The 13,983-nt window shown below is 42.8% G+C and overlaps 1 pseudogene; it reads left to right on the forward strand.

Moving 5' to 3' along the window:
- Window positions 1-13,983, forward strand: part of LOC146871922 (mitochondrial glutamate carrier 1-like) — a 274,210-nt pseudogene that overhangs the window by 113,419 nt on the left and 146,808 nt on the right.

Below are 13,983 nucleotides of genomic sequence, written 5' to 3' on the forward strand. Positions count from 1 at the left end.
GGTGCCTGCTATATTATGCAGGGATATGTAGGGGGACACCATAGGTTCCCCCCACAACTTGGGGCAAGGAAGGGGGGCCCACTAATGGCCCCCAAAGTCCCTTTCTGCCTGCCTTTTCATGGCGGGTTACCCACCATGAAAAAGCAGGCAGAAAGGGACATTTTAATCCCTACGGCGGTCCTGGCAGGCACTGCCACCATTGTAGGGAATACAACTCCCTCCGACACAAGGAGCCCATCGGATGCGTGGCGGTCGGTCTTTCTGCCCCCCCAACGAACTGCCCCCCGTTGTAATATTGTGGGCGGGACGGGCAGTCGGTGGTGGTCTCACCACCATCGTAATCAGCTCCTACATTCTCATGTGTCAATCACTGCTCCCTCCCCTACACCATCAGCTCTTTCACCTTTGATTTTGTTAGCATTCATCCCTTCAAATCCTTTGCCTAAAAACACCTCTATTATCAAACATAGATGCCCACCAAGAGCTATGCCTTCATTCTTAATCCATGTTCCTAGTGGTCTGGTACCACTGCATAATTCCACCATCTTTGACAATGTCAATGACAAACTGATAACAGCAGCCAGCGCAGACTATCTTTTTGTACTTTCACCCTTCTCATTCTCCAGCCACATCTCTAAATTACACTCAACATCCAGGCTATGAACTCAAAATGTGCCCAGAGTTGAGCAAAAGAGAATTTGGGTTAATACAAATATGCTCTAAATGATTGACTTAACTTCCTCTCTGCTCTCACATCCTTAACAATCTGTCTATGCCATTAACCATATCCTCACCCCACCTTCCATATCCCTCACCCAGAGCCCTCTTTCAACTCCAGACTTCACTTCTTTTGCTCTGTAATCACAATCTGCTATCTACATTAAAGTCCATATCTCACGCTGAATGTATTCTCATACTGTAATTTGCAAATCTTTATTCCAACCTAGTTGGTTTTCAACCTAACCTTTCGATGAAATGTATCGTAGTCACTCAATCACCACTCTTCATGACCTCCTGTTGCTCTACCAGATATCTTCAGTAACAGGGATGGTAAGGTGTGGGAGAGGTAGCCCTTGTGTACATTACACAATTGCTTTGCATGGAGGTTCCCAATACACTGTGGCCTGATTCACAAGGTTAACATATACGTTTGTGTAAGTGTACGCTTTTTTAGTATTCAGAAAACTGCATTTTGATAGTAAGTTTATGAGTGCGGGGATGTTGCAGGTGGGGTTGAGAACTCCACACTTAAAAAGATAGGACTGTCCTATCTTTGTAACGTGTGTGGTCATGCAGAGCACAGCTGTGCACCTTTTTGATGAGATTGCATTGCCTAAATTCCATACATTTAACTCAGAATTTCTCTGTGTTAGTGTCTGAGATGAAGAAAGCACAGCTCAGTAACAGTAAGCACTGGTTGTCTCTGTTTCTGAACTATGCTTTCTGCAGCTCGTGTGCTAAAGATTCAGGGTAAAAGGCATGAACTTTAGTCAATACAATGACAGAAAAACAGGCACACATCTTCTAATGAGCCATTCATTTGTTTAGTTGAATGTTTTACTACGTTATTGTACGTTTGTTTTTTCTGTAAAACGTGCTAATACTGAATGGTACAGCCACGTTAAGTTAAAAGTAAGAGGATAATTTTTAAGATAAGTAATGTGACTGTAAACCCCCTCAAGCTCAAAGAAACATAACTGAAAACGTTGCAGGAGAAAAGTTCAATGTACTTTGGATTGAAAATTTGTTTTAGAAAGATCAGATTGCAAAGAATCAGATGTTTACTTACTAGCTAAACTATTCTACAATCCTCTGCTCATTTGAGTAATTTTCCTTCCCCATATTCCTCTTCCATATCTTGTGACCTATTGGGAAGCTGAGACCGACCTCCCCCATCCTCCCTTTAGTGTGACTAAAAGTATGCAGTGGTGGTGCGTCTATTAAGGCGCTGGGGCGTTGGCCCACAAGCCGCCCACGCCCGCAGCTCCCTCGGCGGCTCCGACTGATTAAACTGACAATGCACGTCAGTCAGCATGACGCCGGACCGCCCACCCCTTCAGAGTTTGAAGGGGGTGGGTGGTCCGGCGTCATGCTGACTGACATGCATTGGCAGGCCAGGGGGTGGCGCGGAGCACACAGCAGCACAAGTGCACATGCTGGGTTTAGGTCGGAGAATTTTTATGACGAGCCCAGTCATGCGCACTAGTGTTGAGTCTGGCTGGCGGCTGCGCATTAGGAGAGCGAGGGTTGATTAATGCCACAACCCACGTTCTCCCAATGGGCAGGCGGGCGGCGAGTATCCCTGCAAAGCCAATCCTGGCGCTGCTGGAGCAGCGTCAGTATTGGCTGAGAGGGGTTGTGAGGCCGCTGTTCCTGTACGCGCCAACGCAGGACCCCGGCCCAGGAGATGGTGGTGGAATGCTAGAGCCGAGATTGCCCTCGGACTGGAAAAGTTGGCTGGTGCAGGTCTTGGGAGAAGATGGACATCTTACATGCTGCAGAGAAAATCTTTGTGAACCAGGTAACAAACAATCCAGGGCGTGCGTGATGAGCTGAAAGAGTTGCAGAATCTTGAAATCCTGTTAAAGCCACTGTTCCAGGCAACATAGACCTTGTGAGTTTCGCAGACACCGACCGCATGCTGGCAAACAATGTAAAGAGCTTTATTCCAAATTGCCCCATACCTTAGACTCGGTCCTCCTCCGCTAATAAGGGCTACCGGAGAAAATATTCACAGCCCTCCAGCGTTTCAACAGTTTCTTTATCACTGTCTCCTTTCCGCACAAAGGCTCGCAACAGCTGTCCTATTATTTCGATGTTTTCTCCCCCGTCTTTCCCTGACCGATCCTCCAGCTCAAACAATTAAAGTGTGTATATACCTTCCGCGGCTTGGCTGCGCTCCGTGTTCTTTTTTTTTTTTGTCCTTGCCTGCTTGTTTTGTTGTTTGTTTCTTTATTTTTCATTTTATTTCCAAGCAATGCCACATTGATGCTGCGGATAATAAATCACTCCAATTTGTATGTCTCTGCCAACAATAGTTTTAATCTTCATTTACTGCTTGCAAAGTCCGTTTTGTTGGAAGCGTTTGATAAGATACGCAATTACCATTTTTACAGTGTATTTCAACTGCTGGGCTGATAAAAGGCTCCAGCGCCAGAGATAAACTGTGAATAATTCCTGAAGAACAAATGTCACAGGCGCTTTAAAACTAATAGGATTTTTCGCAGCGGATTATTCACTTGCCAAAGTGACAGGGCAGCTGAAGGTTTATTTTGTGGAGAATGTCGTTTCAATGTGCCCTGACACCTGCATCTGCAGTCAGCGCCTTTATACAGTTATAGATTAAGGACTTCAAGGGGGGGATCTAACCCTGTGGGATGTGGCGCAAGTGGCTAATGGTGCAAGCAGCTGTGGTGTAGCATGCAGTGGGTGCCGGCACAGGCAGTAATGATGCAACAGTTTGCGACACAGCCATGCGGTGGGTGCAGGCAGATTTGAAACAAGCTGCCATGGTTCAGAAAGTCATGGATGGGGGCAGATATTCTAAGTGCTTGTATTGCTCAATTAATCTTCCTGCTTCCTCAAATTTGCTTGAAAATGCACCATTTATCCACTCTTTTTTCAAAATGTTCTCGGGGGAGAACCCCCCCGAACCTCGCACAGGTTGTTCAGGCTCGCTCGCTTGACGCAGTGCAGTACGCCAATATTTTTACTCCTCAACACATTCAAATGTCACCAGCCGCCACTGAAAGCATGTCCTCACAGTCATCATGACCATGCATTCCTCACACCGCACTGTCCTTAGCGCTGGTGGTCGGTCTCATGACTATAACATCATCGTTCCTTCTCCTTTGAGCCTTCTTCTAGATCACATATGCCTTAACACTGGCAAGGACTCACCACAATGCCCTGTATAAGAGAACGACAGACATTAGCTACATAAACTATTATTTTCATGAAGGACAAATGCTGACCTACTGATCAATCGCACACTGTGACTGCTATATTCTAGGTTTGCCTGCTGTATTCAAGAAGGGAGACAGGATGTAGTCAAAAAAATAGGTTGTATTTGTTTACTCACGCTTTAGCTTGCAGGTGAACATGTAGGAAGGTTCTCAGACGAACATAGGTTTTTTTTCAGATCAACCCTCTAATCAGTTGGAATTATCCCAATATTTAAAACCTGCATCAGAGAACAATCACACATCGAGCATTCAATTTCAGAAAGGGGTGTGGGACACAGCACATCCACAAACACAAAGCATAGTTCAAGCTGGGATACAATACAGAACCATTAAAATAAATGGGGCGACCCAGAAAAGGATCTGGGTATCAATTGGTACAAGAAACAGTTGGTCCTAAAACACTATGATTAAATAATACAGTCAATGTTAATGTTTCTTTTTCATAAAAGATTAAATCGTGAAATAAACAAGGGGAAAAAAACACACACAAGGCCAAATACATTCAAATTCATTCAAATTGAGACAGTACCGACTAGTTTAGTTATGCCGAAAAAATGAATTAATTTATTCATAGGCAAATCTCCATAGTTCAATTTAAAGCATACATTTAACTTAAACCAAAAAATGAGGGGGTTACTACCAGGAAGTGTGAAGAAAGGTGAAGAGTTGGTGCTCATGTGAAAGAAGACAGTCAGAATAATAAAGGACACAATATTTTCACAATATACAGTATCTGCTAAGGCCGAAGTCCTTAGGTTTATCAGGCCTGTCCCTACTGTCATTCAAAAAACTTTAGACGTTCTTATTCTTTAGTCACATCACAGTGATACATCATCTGTGACCATGGCAGGAATGTGGGGGTACATAGAGTACAGGCCAAATGGGGGGAATTAGTTGACGTTTCGACCCAGGATTTCAATAGAATACCATGTTGTAATTAATAACAGCTCTACAACCATTGAGATAATTTTATGATGTTGCCCTCCATGATTGGTAAATGGTATATTGGATATAGCAACCACGATTAAGGTTTTGGAAGGGGAAAGTAGAAGAATGTTTCCAGAAACTGAAACTGAATTGTTTCTGGTGGACTGCGTGACATGGTGTTCACTTACACATTTTGGACTGCTAAGGCTCCTTTCTCTTTGCAGTTTGTTCTCAGACTAGGAGGAACGCTAACTTTTTCTTTATGATCAGATTAAGGCTGCGGCAAGGGCACTGCTTGTTTTATGTTATCCTTGCCTGTTATCCAGGCCCTGGTTCTCCTGGATCTGTCAGCAGCTTTTGACACGGTCGACCATAACATCCTCTTGTACCGTGTCAGCAATGCCGGGATCCAGGGCCTGGCTCTAAAATGGCTCTCCTCTTTTCTTAGTAACCGATTTCAATCGGTTCGCCTCGCCAACTTCTCCTCAAAGAAGATGGAACTCTCTTGCGGAGTACCTCAGGGCTCCTCCCTCTCCCCGCTTCTTTTTAATCTCTATCTCCTCCCGTTAATTCCCTCTCTCTGGGACAGGAAAGTCTTGACATACAATTATGCGGATGACCTCCAATTGGTTTTCGATATTAACCTCCACCCTTCCTCGCTGGCCCATTTCCAAGACACTATGATCTTCATTAGCGAGTGGATGAATGGAAATCAACTGAAGCTCAACCCTGACAAAACGGAACTGATCCTCACGGGCGGACCTGCTAACCCATGGAACTCCAACTTTTGGCCTTCTTCTTTAGGCAACCCTCCTCCCCCAGCCAGTTCTGCCAAAAGTCTAGGTATAGTGGTCAGCAATGATCTATCAATGAAAGCTCAGATCAGCTCGGTGGTCTCTGCCGGCTTCTTTCAACTACGCAGAATCAAGAAAATCAGCAGATTCCTGTCTCAGGAAGCTTTGACTTTAGTAATTTTAGCTTTGGTCATCTCCTGACTTGATTACTCCAACTGCCTCTATATAGGCATCCCGGCCTATCAGCTTAGACGCCTCCAACTAGTCCAGAACCAGGCTGCCAGATTGATCTTCCATCAACCTAGATGGCACCACATTCGGCCTTTGATAAAAAGGCCTCCACTGGCTGCCTGTGGCAATGCGTGGACTTTTCAAGATGGGATGCACAATTTTTAAATCTCTTTATGGGAACAGCCCAGCCTTCATCTCATCTAAAATTATACGCTATGTCCCCAATCGCAACCTTCGATCCACTCACCTGAATCTGCTAGTCACCCCCACCTTCAAACGCAAAAAACGTGGAGGTGCCGGTTTTGCAGTTTTAGCCCCTCAGTTCTGGAACTCGGTCCCATTGGAGTTAAGGACGGCCACCCCCTATGCTTTGTTCAGAAAACAGCTGAAGACTTGGCTGTTTTCTCAGGTCTACGACAACTAGCTCTCTCCTCTAGTGCGGCTTCACGTCTTTCTTAGCGCCAAGAAGCCGTTGGTGAACGAGCGCTTGATAAATTCCCTCTAACATAACATAACATAACTTGCAAATGGAGGAAAGGACAGTGTATAGGATTCTTTGTTCTGTGAAAAGACAGTCAGAAGCTTTTGTTGTGGGGCTCACTTATAGTAGTGGTGAAGTTCTCAAATTACATAACGTGATGATACGGACAAATTTTCATCTTGGATATTTTGTTTCCTTTGGATATTGAGGGGGTGATTATGACACCGACGCGGAATTAGGAATGACTACCTAATCGCAATGCGACTGAACACTGTTCGGCCGCATACTCCCATTCCTCTATGAGAGCTCGTGTTATGGCTGTAAACTGGCCGTAACACAAGCTCCCATAGAGGAATGGGGGTCTGTGTTCATCCCTGCACTGTGTGGCAGACACCTCAGACTGCCTGCCACACTGTGCAGGGATGAACAGGGGGGCACGATAGGTGGCCCTTCGGGCCAACACCATAGGCCACATAGGCAAGGGGGCCTTGCTAGGGACCCCCATACTTGCTTTCCAACAGGCTTTTCATGTCAGAAAGCCTGACATGGAAAGCCTGCCGGAGACCGAGTATCGTAATCTCAGGGGCAGAAAGGCCACTCTTTGGGATTACGGGCCGGCCTCCGAGTGGCCAAGGGCCACCTTGAGCCCGTCCAAAGCCAGCCATAATCACCGGCTGGTTTAATTTCCACATCATAATGATGCCTTAAATATAGAAAAAGCAGTGGAGCTGGATTTTTGAGTGATCAACTTGAATGTGGAAGATATGGTAGCATTGTTTAAGTAAAGAATTTAGGGTCGTTCAGGAATTTAGAGGCTGCTAAATTACAGGGTCTGCGACTACAAAATGGCTTTTTTAAATGTACTAAACGCATTTTTCGATTTTGGTGTTTCCCGAATCTCTAAATGGCTCTAGAAATGCATATCGAATAGGAGTGTGAAAGGGACATGTTTAGGGGAGCTCTTCCAAATTGTGATTTGGAATACAATGTGTCTATGGTTTGCTGCTATAGTTTCACAAACCATGGATAGGCTATGGACTCTTCAAAGGAGGTGGTAACACATGCGCACAGGGGAGTGGGTCGGCAAGGTACCTGTTGGACTTGGCCCCTTTCCCTGAATTTTTTTACTTTTATGGGAAACAACCTGTTATGTGAAATGCTGTGCAATGGTGTACGCACCTGTATCTCCCCCATGGTAGAGAAAGGTATTGCAATATGTTCAGAACATACAACTTGGAAATATGTGAAAAATGATTGTATCGATGTTACTCATGTACAAATGACATTAATTTGTATTGGCACAAACTACTACATTTTTGAATGTTGTCACATTTGATAATCATGTGTAAAACTTCAGAGTAAGCTTTGATTTATCGCTGAAAATTAAAAACACACGTTTCAAACAAACCAGTGTCAGGAAGGACACTTTGTGAACAGTGCTCAGTTGTATACAGGCTCTCAACCTGTCAATACCCGGAGAGAAAGGTATAGGCCATGTGTGGTGTGATATGCCATAAGACGTGCTGTGCAATAAAGAATGCTTTTAATTTGATCTTTCTACAGAATTCTGCTATTTCGCAGCGTGTCTTGAAGATATCTAGAGGTGGTGTTGGAACAAAGCCTAAACCTTTGTTTAGAACTTTTAGTTCTTCAGTCGTCAGCGTTAGATCTGTAAGATTTATTACCAGTGACTCGCTGAACCTTTTGTATTGCTCAATTGAAAGCACGACAATTAACGAACCACGTTATCACTGTCACAGCCCCATTAATCATATAGGACAAATAGTCACTATATCACTAATGCTGAAAAGAGGGTAAAATGATTACAAGAAATGCAAATAATTTCATTTATATTACAGAGACAATAACTCTTCAAAGGATTTAACGTAAATGTGATCACCTGATCACTCAATAAAAGGCGGCAGAACGGGCCCCCTTCACATTTCGGTCCTGACGAAAGCCTTAAGAATGAGCGAGAAGGCTGAAACATGTTGACCTTATTCACAGACCTTATTCACTGATGCAATAGACTAGTAACTTTGTCTATCGTAACATCAATTTTGTTTTAATTTCCCACCCCACTCGTATTCTTAATACATTTTTGTAGCTTTTTGAGTGTAGTAGGGAATTTTAACCTCACCACCTATGAGCACTTTGCACATCCCTCTCTCTTTTTGAAATCTGGACGCTACTGTAAAATCAGTTGGTCTACCTCCAGGTGGAGGACAGCATACTAAAGAAAGAAACCCAATGAAGATGCTGTGACAGTACACGAAGGCGGAGAATCAAGATACACCGCCCCCGACCTGTGTACTCATATGAGGGTTTTCTTATACAGTTTCCTAAAATCTAAGACCCTGATACTACAGGACAAGTGATCCATTCTCCCAGAACTTGATTTTTTGTATCAGGAGGAGTGCCACGTTGCAGAGGATGATGGTTCCTAGGACCTACAGCCCTGTTCTGATGAGTACCCACTGACTGCTGATCTTGCCCAGTAGTGTCTGCTGCTCTGCTACCTAGCGCCTGGATAAGAAGAGCGCTATATTGGACTGGCCTGTGCTCCCTGCCTGCACCCTAGCGCCTCATGGGACCCTGACTGCATAAGGTGAGCGCTATATGGGACTGGACTGCACTCCCAAGAGGTGAGGCGTGTGTGGGCACTACTTTGGTGTGTGGGACTGTGTGCCTCTGGGCCCTAGCGCCTCATGAGCTCTGCATGTGGAGTGCCAGGAGAGAGAGGCGCTATCTTGTTGTCCCTGGAGCGCTATATTTCCATTGCCCAGGAGGTGAGGAGTGTGGGCGCTACTCCCTCGGGTGGGACCCTGGGACTGTGAGCTGTCTAGCGCCTCGTGAGTGCTGAATCCAGCCCCTGCCCAGGAGAAGAAGGTGCGTGGGTCCTGCAGCGCTGTGCTGCCAGAGTGCTATATTTGCATTGACTGTGCTCTGCTTGCTGTCTAGCGCCTCCTGAAGTGCTACAACTGTTTTCCAGCCCCCAGGACTCTTAGTCCTGCATCCCATGGACAGCGCTGCATTTAATTTCCACAACTGTCCCGCTGGACAGTGGGCAGCAGCCACGAGGGGCATATGGTTTGGGACGCATGGTGGGTTATACACCCAGGTGGTATTCCCATGACGCACTACTGATGTTTGGCATTATGTGTTTTCTGCACCATGTTGGCCTGCCTCATGTTTCATGTATGCTGATAAAATGCATAATGTGCTTTTACGCCTAAGGAAATGCCCCATGCACCTGTTTAGGCATGCTCTGACTTACGCTAATGTTATACCCACTGTTAATGGGATTTGTGTCTAATGTTTTTATTCTGTGCCTGATGCCTTACACTGTTGGTAGGCCTGATGTTGACATTGAGGAGAGGCCCAAGGTACTTGTGTGGGTATGAAGTATAATGTACTTATATGCTTAAGGTTATGCCCAAGGTTATGTTATGCCCAATGTGACCGATGCCTCATGACTGACGGCTTATGATTTTGCTTTTATGCCTCAGGAGTTTAGGCCCAAGGTGACGTAAGCTGGTAGGCTGCATAATTGTGTTTCTATGCCTAAGAGTTATTTCTAGGTTTTTGCCTGAGCCAAGTTGGGTACGCCTAATGCTTTCATAATGATGATGCCTCGGTGCTCACATGCATATGCCCTATGCTAATGTCTCTATGCCTAATGTTTTTCCCTAATGCCTACGTGGCTGGTTTTATGTTTAGGCCTACCTTGATAAATGCCTAAAGTGATTTATGCCAAGTGCATGTCTTCTCTCCAGTAGGTACGGCCGGTGAGACATTGCTGATGGACTTTCATTTATTCGTGGACTCATGATGGTTCTGGCAGCGGCCCGATTGGCCCTGCCCTGTAAATAGTCTCCCCCTGTGAATTATTACCTGGTGCCGGCTGGCACAGTTTATCTGCACCTGTGATTCCCTTCTGATGTGTTTATTTTACAATACACATACTGTTTTTCACCTAAACTGGTGTGTCTCTTTTTGTAGTGTGCCTCGTGTGTCGCCTGTGTGTGCTGCGTGGATGCTTTACACATTTCCCCTGGAGTTTGGCCCACCCGCTCTGCACCACGCTACCCCGTTTCTAACAGTACCCCTTTTACTTTGGGAGTGAAAAAATTAAGTTTGGTCCATTCTTAAACATTTTATTTTTAAAGTATCATTTTTTCTTAACTGCAAGTCCATTTTCTTCTAAGGAAAATAGGCCTCATTTAAAAAAAGTACTCTATTTAAATATGATCACAGGCATTGGGATCGGCTAACACCAGCTGGCCACCTGTGATGGAATCCGATTGGAGTAAGCCACAATTTGCAATCTAAGTCAATATGCAAACTCAGAATTTCCTTGCAAAACTGTGGGCACAGTTCACAAACTGAATTATCTAGTACATAAAGTAGATCTACAGTAGTACTACTTATTTACTACAAAATGCAATCCAGAAACCTACAAGTGTAAATCTCTTCAAATGCAACTCTTGTATAGTTTCTATGCGGCGATCCTAACATATGTACATTTAGTATATAGTAATACTTAGTAGTAAATAAGGGACCAACCAAGAGGAGTGTCTAGAAAAGGAGTATACGTACCACAAAATTGGTTGGGTTTATGAAGGAGTTAGTCGGGTTTAAGGAGAGGTTTACGGACGGACATCCACCGACCCACAAAAGTGTTCTCCCTTCACTATTCACAAACTGCACTTCTGAAGTTACTACAAAAAGGACCCACAACAGTGACAGAGGCATCAAGAGAGTCAGTGGGTTTTAAACTGCGGCCTCCAAGCACGCCAGCCCACAGGGGAAATTACAAATGGAATAAAAGGCCTGTCTGGACCTGGAGGCAAAGCGACTTTCTTAAACTGAATAAAAGTAAAACTAAGGTGCTGGTTTGGGGGAAATAAGGGTAACTGCTATGTTTCTAGCTTGATTCCTTTGATCAGTGCCCTACTCTGTCTAGGTCACTGAAGAATCTGTGCATTGCCATTTGCAATACATATGTGAATGTCCAGCCAGGGTTGTGAGTTTGTATAAATACACAATACTCAAGCTAACTAAATATGTTCACAGTAGAAATGAAGATCACATTTTAAATGGAAATACATGGATTTTAATGTATTTGTAATTTTTTTGTAGTTATTAAATATAATTCAAATAATTTATTTTTATTTTTGTACCGTCGGGGTTGTGGGTGTTTCGGGGCACAGGGTGGGAAGTAATGTTATTATAATAGATTAATGATTTTTATTTAATATTATTTTTTAATTATGTTACTAGTGTAATTATTTGTTTTTATTACATTTTATGTGTGGGTTGTGGGGTTTATAGCGGTACTGGCTGGTAAGTAGATTAATTCTGAGTCATTAATATTAATATTTTATTTAATGATAATTATATAATTTATAATTAATTATGTCAAGTGTGTAATTACATTTTTTTAACTAACATTTTAGGTGTGGATTTGGGTGTTTTGGGGTATATGGCAGGAAGTAAATTAAATTTGAATAAGGTTAGATAATAAGTATTAAAATTGCTATTTATTATGGTTATTGTTTATTTCATTTTTTAGTACATTTTAGGAGTGTGTTGTATATTTTGTAGGGGTATATTGTTGAGAGTAAATGTAGGTTTATTAAATAATGTTTAATTATTTATAGTTTGTTGGTTAATGTTAATAGTGTAATTAATTAACTATAATATGTATTTATTTCAAATATTTTTTATATGAATTTTTTTTTTATACTTACATTTTTGAATTATTTTGTTTTTGAAATTATTTTATTGTTTTGCAGAGAATTTTTTTGTTTCTACGGTAGTACTGATTGCAGTGGGAATGCTAAATGTTTTCCTTTCACTTTCCCTACTGTTGCACTGAATGGAGTGTGAATTGTAAATTTTCCCCCTCCGCAATACAACACTTTCCCTACTGTTATATTGAATGGAGTGGGAATAGTAAATTTCACCCCTCAGCAATACAACACTTTCCCTACTGTTGCACTCTTTGGAGTGGGAATAGTAAATGTGACCCCTCCAGAATACAACACTTTCCCCACTATAATACTGAGTGGAATGGGAATAGTAAATGTTACCCCTCCACAATCCAGCACTTTCTCCACAGTTGCATTGACTGTAGTGGGAATAGTAAATGTTACCCCTCCTAAATCTAACACTTTCCCTACTGTTGCATTGGCTGGAGTGGGAATAGTACATGTTACCCCAACGCTATCCAACACTTTCCCTACTGTTGTACTGATTATAGTGGGAATTGTACATTTTACCCCTCCACAATCCCACACTTTCCCTACTGTTGCATTGGCTGGAGTGGGAAATAGTAAATTTTACCCCTCCGCTATCCAACACTTTCTCTACTGTTGCACTGATTGGAGTGGGAATTGTAAATTGTACCCCTCCACAATCCCACACTTTCACTACTGTTGTATTGACTGGTGTGGGAATAGTAAATGTTAGCCCTCTGCAATCCATCACTTTCCCTACTGTAGTACTGAGTGGAGTGGGAACAGTAAATTTTACCCCACTACAATCCAACACTTTCCCTACTGTTGCATTGGCTGGAGTGGGAATAGTACATTTTACCCCTCTACAGTCCAAGACTTTCCTTACTGTTGCACCTTCATAATCCAACACTTTCCCTACTGAAGTACTGAGTGGAGTGGGAATAGTAAATATCACCCCTCCACAATCCAACACTTTCTCTAATGTTGCATTGACTGTAGTGGCACTTTGTCTACTATTTATAAGTTGTAGTGGGAATAGTATTGACATTGTTGTAGTTTACTTTATATTTGTATAGTTCATGTTATTGGATATATATATATTCACTGAAAAAACCATGGGTTTCACACACGTTATAGTTAGGAATTAGCATTTAAAAAACCATAGAAATTCAGTGAAAAAACCATAGGTTTCACACATGTTATAGTTAGCTGGACATTTTACTCGTAAAAAACCAATGAAATTGCCCCGTTATAGTTAGTTCAGCTAACTATAACTCGCGCGCCCGCAATGCACTGCTGATGACGTCACATATTACATCACTCATGACATGGTCAGTGACATCACTCATGACATCACTGATGACATCTCAAATGACATCACTGATGACATCACTGATGACATCATCCTTGTGATAGAGTGGCAGACCTCCTCTCACCTTAATATAAGCTTTGATACATACATTCAAAAATAGAGACTAAAATTTTCAAAACAATGGACATACCAATACCAGTTACAACAACCTCTTCAGTAATTCTAAGATCCACATACACATCCACTCATTCACCAACAGTCCTATACAGTCACTCATACATGTACTCACTCATCATATGTACTCATACACCTATACATCCTGTTACATAATGCCACTCATCCATAGAGTTACTCACACACATAGTCACTCATGCTAATAAAGAATCAAACATACATTCACCTGCATATACAGTTATACACACACCACCACACTTACTTCTACGGAAACTTACACATACTTAGTCTTTTAAACAATCACTTATAGAAACACATACTTATTCATACAGGAACTCTTTCAATCTCTCCCTCTCAC

This window comes from Triturus cristatus, chromosome 1_1, assembly GCF_964204655.1.
Source record: "Triturus cristatus chromosome 1_1, aTriCri1.1, whole genome shotgun sequence".
Taxonomy (NCBI): Eukaryota; Metazoa; Chordata; class Amphibia; order Caudata; family Salamandridae; genus Triturus; species Triturus cristatus.